This window comes from Coregonus clupeaformis, chromosome 15 (assembly GCF_020615455.1).
Source record: "Coregonus clupeaformis isolate EN_2021a chromosome 15, ASM2061545v1, whole genome shotgun sequence".
In the NCBI taxonomy this organism is placed as follows: Eukaryota; Metazoa; Chordata; class Actinopteri; order Salmoniformes; family Salmonidae; genus Coregonus; species Coregonus clupeaformis.
In genome coordinates, this window is record NC_059206.1 from 14,282,246 (window position 1) to 14,288,353 (window position 6,108).

Sequence of the window (6,108 nt, forward strand, 5' to 3'; positions counted from 1 at the left end):
AACTATGGCAGACAAATTGAGATTTTTTTTCTCCAGAAAATCACATTGTAGGATTTTTAATGAATTTATTAGCAAATTCTGGTGGAAAATAAGTATTTGGTCACCTACAAACAAGCAAGATTTCTGGCTCTCACAGACCTGTAACTTCTTCTTTAAGAGGCTCCTCTGTCCTCCACTCGTTACCTGTATTAATGGCACCTGTTTGAACTTGTTATCAGTATAAAAGACACCTGTCCACAACCTCAAACAGTCACACTCCAAACTCCACTATGGCCAAGACCAAAGAGCTGTCAAAGGACACCAGAAACAAAATTGTAGACCTGCATCAGGCTGGGGAGACTGGATCTGCAATAGGTAAGCAGCTTGGTTTGAAGAAATCAACTGTGGGAGCAATTAATTAGGAAATGGAAGACATACAAGACCACTGATAATCTCCCTCGATCTGGGGCTCCACGCAAGATCTTACCCCGTGGGGTCAAAATGATCACAAGAACGGTGAGCAAAACTCCCAGAACCACACGGGGGGACCTAGTGAATGACCTGCAGAGAGCTGGGACCAAAGTAACAAAGCCTACCATCAGTAACACACTACGCCGCCAGGGACTCAAATCCTGCAGTGCTAGATGTGTCCCCCTGCTTAAGCCAGTACATGTCCAGGCCCGTCTGAAGTTTGCTAGAGTGCATTTGGATGATCCAGAAGAGGATTGGGAGAATGTCATATGGTCAGATGAAACCAAAATAGAACTTTTTGGTAAAAACTCAACTCGTCGTGTTTGGAGGACAAAGAATGCTGAGTTGCATCCAAAGAACACCATACGTACTGTGAAGCATGGGGGTGGAAACATCATGCTTTGGGGCTGTTTTTCTGCAAAGGGACCAGGACGAGAGAGGCCAGCCAGCCAGCCACGGACAAGACAGGCCAGCCAGCCAGCCAAGCACAAGAGAGGCCAGCCAACCAACCAGCCAGGGACAAGAGAGGCCAGCCAGCCAGCCAAGCACAAGAGAGGCCAGCCAACCAACCAGCCAGGGACAAGAGAGGCCAGCCAGCCAGCCACGGACAAGACAGGCCAGCCAGCCAGCCAAGCACAAGAGAGGCCAGCCAACCAACCAGCCAGGGACAAGAGAGGCCAGCCAACCAACCAGCCAGCCAGGGACAAGAGAGGCTCGTGGTTCCACTCCTCAGATTGTATAATATGTTTAATCTTCTATAGGAACCCAATCTGTGACTAATTTCCTCTAAGGACAAAAGGGCATTGATTAATTCATGGTTTAATTGTATGCATACAAAATAGCACCCTATTCCCTCTATAGTGCACTACTTTTGACCAAGGCTCATAGGGTTCTGGTCAAAAGTAGTGCACTATAAGGAATAGGGTGCCATTTGGGATGCAACCATAGTGTGGGCTAGTCCAATGTATGGGAAAGCTCGCTTGGTTTCCTATTTATCCACTTTAAACACAAGAGCGTTGGGCCAGTAACTGAAAGGTCGCTGGTTTGAATACTCGAGCGGACAAGGTGAAAAATCTGTCGATGTGCCCTTGAGGGAGGCACTTAAACCTAATTTGCTCCAGGGGCACTGTACTACTATGGCTGACCCTGTAAAACAACATATTTCACTGCACCTATCCAGTGTATGTGACAATAAAACATATATATATATATAACAAATATATATGTATATATATACAGTTGAAGTCGGAAGTTTACATACACTTAGGTTGGAGTCATTAAAACCTGTTTTGCAACCACCTCACAAATTTCTTGTTAACAAACTATAGTTTTGGCAAGTTGTTTAGGACATCTACTTTGTGCATGACACAAGTAATTTTTCCAACAATTGTTTACAGACAGATTATTTCTGACATAATCTGAGTCAATGGGAGGTGTACCTGTGGATCTATTTCAAGGCCTACCTTCAAACTCAGCGCCTCTTTGCTTGACATCATGGGAAAATCAAAAGAAATCAGCCAAGACCTCAGAAAAAAAATGGTAGACCTCCACAAGTCTGGTTCATCCTTGGGAGCAATTTCTAAACGTCTGAAGGTACCACGTTCATCTGTACAAACAATAGTACGCAAGCCGAAGAACACCATCCCAACCGTGAAGCACGGTGGTGGCAGCATCATGCTGTGGGGGTGCTTTGCTGCAGGAGGGACTGGTGCACTTCACAAAATAGATGTGAATATATTGAAGCAACATCTCAAGACATCAGTCAGGAAGTTAAAGCTTGGTCGCAAATGGGTCTTCCAAATGGACAATGACCCCAAGCATACTTCCAAAGTTGTGGCAAAATGGCTTAAGGACAACAAAGTCAAGGTATTGGAGTGGCCATCACAAAGCCCTGACCTCAATCCTATAGAAAATATGTGGGCAGAACTGAAAAAGCGTGTGCGAGCAAGGAGGCCTACAAACCTGACAGTTACACAAGCTCTGTCAGGAGGAATGGGCCAAAATTCACCCAACTTATTGTGGGAAGCTTGTGGAAGGCTACCTGAAACGTTTGACCCAAGTTAAACAATTTGAAGGCAATGCTACCAAATACTAATTGAGTGTATGTAAACTTCTGACCCACTGGGAATGTGATGAAAGAAATAAAAGCTGAAATAAATCATTCTCTCTACTATTATTCTGACATTTCACATTCTTAAAATAAAGTGGTGATCCTAACTGACCTAAGACAGGGAATTTTTACTTGGACTAATTGTCAGGAATTGTGATAAACTGAGTTTAAATGTATTTGGCTAAGGTGTATGTAAACTTCTGACTTCAACTGTATATATATATATTGTTTTACAAGAACTGAGCCAGAGTGTGAGTTGTCCATCTTCTCTGTTTTAGGACCACATGGAAAGTCATGCTGGAACAAGATACTGTAAGATTCTAAAAGTGATGTTTTTGTCTCCATGCTTACAGCTGAGGTTAAACCACTGAACGTGTCAAAACTCAATCAGCTCCTTCAGTCACCATCTCCAAAACCATTCCAAGTAGCCTGGAATAGTTTGAAAATGAAAGCTTCTCTAGGTGAAGCTATTTATGAGAGAGGATTTGAAGTTACAAAAATAGGCAGAGGAAGAATTCAATATGAAGAAAACGTTATTGTCCCATTATCTTGAGAACGGATATGTGTGTTTCTGCTCACACAGAACCCGAGGGGCTGGCAGCTAAGGGCCAGCTGCAGCTAAGGGCTACAGGACCAGTTAGGCTCAATAACAGAAGGTGGAATGTAGGATGATGAAACCACAAACCCTCCGGTTGCCATTTCACGCTGCACTATATTTTCCGCGTCTGAGCTGGGATTCAAACCGGCAACCCTCTGGATGCTGGCCCACCTCTCTAACCTTTAGGCTACTTCATGGAATTAATGTGGCCTGTTCAGTAGCTATAACTCAGCAAAGAACCTCTCTAGCTTCCTGTGTGTTTTTTAAAAACTCCAGCACATTCCATTACTCTGAGGATACATGTGGCGTGCCAAAGGAAAGCCTGACAGTGTTGCACATTGTTCTGTAACTCCCAAAAGAACATGCACAGGACAGGCCTATAGGAGCCAAGCAGGCAGATTCCAGAGGTGACTTTGATTCATGTGTCTATAATACTTTAATCTACCATGACACACTGTCCATGGACATAGCTACGTACAATACCTTCTAGACATGTACTGGTTGCGTGACAAATTGTTAAGGTATTGTATGAACATTCTGGGTGTAATGTGGTAAAAGAGCTTATTAATTCCTGAGAAACTGGTCAAGTACCGTTAGCTAGCTTCTTTTTTTTATTGAACCTTTATTTAACTAGGCAAGTCAGTTAAGAACAAATTCTTATTTACAATGACAGCCTACTTGTAAAGCCCCCCCCCAGCCAAACCCTCCCCTAACAACGCTTGGCCAATTGTGCGTCGCCATAGGGAATCCCAATCACGGCTGGTTGTGATACAGCCCGGATCAAACCCGGGTCTGTAGTGACGCCTCTAGCACTGTGATGCAGTGCCTTAGACCGCTGCGCCACTCGGGAGGCCTAAAATCCACTAAAATCCACTCGGGAGCTTATCAAATCCACTTTCACGACATCAACAGCTCTAAATGAAGTGTGCCATTCTTATCCATTACTTGGGTACAGTACATGCTTAACTAAATGACATACAGTGGCTTGCGAAAGTATTCACCCACCTTGGCATTTTTCCTATTTTGTTGCCTTACAACGTGGAATTAAAATGGATTTTTGGGGGGGTTTGTATCATTTGATTTACACAACATGCCTACCACTTTGAAGATGCCTACCACTTTGAAGATGCCTACCACTTTGAAGATGCCTACCACTTTGAAGATGCAAAATAAGACAAGAAAACAGAAACTTGAGCGTGCATAACTATTCACCCCTCCAAAGTCAATACTTTGTAGAGCCACCTTTTGCAGCAATTACAGCTGCAAGTCTCTTGGGGTATGTCTCTATAAGCTTGGCACATCTAGCCACTGGGATTTCTGCCCATTCTTCAAGGCAAAACTGCTCCAGCTCCTTCAAGTTGGATGGGTTCCGCTGGTGTACAGCAATCTTTAAGTCATGCCACAGATTCTCAATTGGATTGAGGTCTGGGCTTTTAAATGTTTCCCTTTAAACCACTTGAGTGTTGCTTTAGCAGTATGCTTAGGGTCATTGTCCTGCTGGAAGGTGAACCTCCGTCTGTCACGAGAATTTCTATCTCAATGTTTCAAAAATGAACTTATTACTCAGTCTGTATCCCAGAGGTTGTAAATCTCTAATAATCAGACCAAGTCGCCCAGCATACAATCATCAGGTTTTATTCATGAGAACGTTCTGCCCTTGAATGGGTGCACATTCATTTTTATACACACAAATCATCAGCAAAAGAATCCCACCCCACTTTAGGCGGGCTGTATTTTCCCATTGTACACATAAAAATCATTGTCATATTCTGCAACATGTTCCCTAATCTCCTCCAAACCTAATGGTTTTTTCCCTCCTTGGGTTGGGGGGCCTACATCCTGTTATTAGTTTCACCATTATCACAAGTTGTCTGTAGACAGTCCTCCTTCCCCTTCATTGTCTAGCCTAACTCCTACTCACACTGCTAAACAGTAACACAATGTCCTCATCTTAACTTTGTCCTACGCACACACACTACTAGTTTACAGTTTTAGGATTCCAACACATTTCACACAGTTTTCGGAGTGTAATAATTAGTAACTTCTAAATTCTTCTATCAATCCACTCTTTGACTAAATATTACACACATACCCCTAAAACATACATGGTTATAAAATGAAACACACACATATCGAAGCATATAAGTTGATTTACATATGAAATTGATCACCAGTACATAACACACTACAAAAAATAAAATTGTCTGACATACTGTCAATTTTTTCTCTTCCAATCATAACACTTCTGGTTAGGATTTTCGTTACGATCTTCATTAAAGAGATAGTACACTAGACATTAAAAATAGTCTCATTCAATTGAGGTTCCTCAGGATTGAAATCTTCCACATCATTCACCAAAGCAGGAGGATATAGATATAGCGTTTTTCTCAGGCGTAATTTAATTGAATAATTAGTGCGTTCTATCAAACCAGCTGATTCCGGATGATATGAACAATGTTTCTTCATATTAATATGTAACTTCTGTCCAATATTATCTATTACCTGATTGGAGTATATAGTTTCCGGCAATCCGAATCTAGAGATTATTTCTTGGCATAAAGCCTTCGCTACTGTTAGTGCATCAGCAGAGGAGGTTGGAAATGCTTCTACCCATTTAGTATACTTGTCTATTATGGTCAAACACTATTTATTTCCTTCACTTCTTGTAAGCTCTATGAAGTAAATTTCCAACTGCTGGAATCGATATCTTGCCTTAGGATATTCCCCTTTTGGTGCTCTCTGTCTCCCTTGATGATTACTTTGTGCACATATAACACACCTTGAACAATTTTTTTAAAAGTAATTTTGTTATCCCATAGGCTACGAAGTGTTTTCTAATTATTTCTACCATCCCTCCTGTTGATACATGGTTTAGCCATGTATCAAAATTGCTGCATATCTAAACAGAGATGTTGGTAATATGGGTAATTTACCTTGATACCAAATCCCC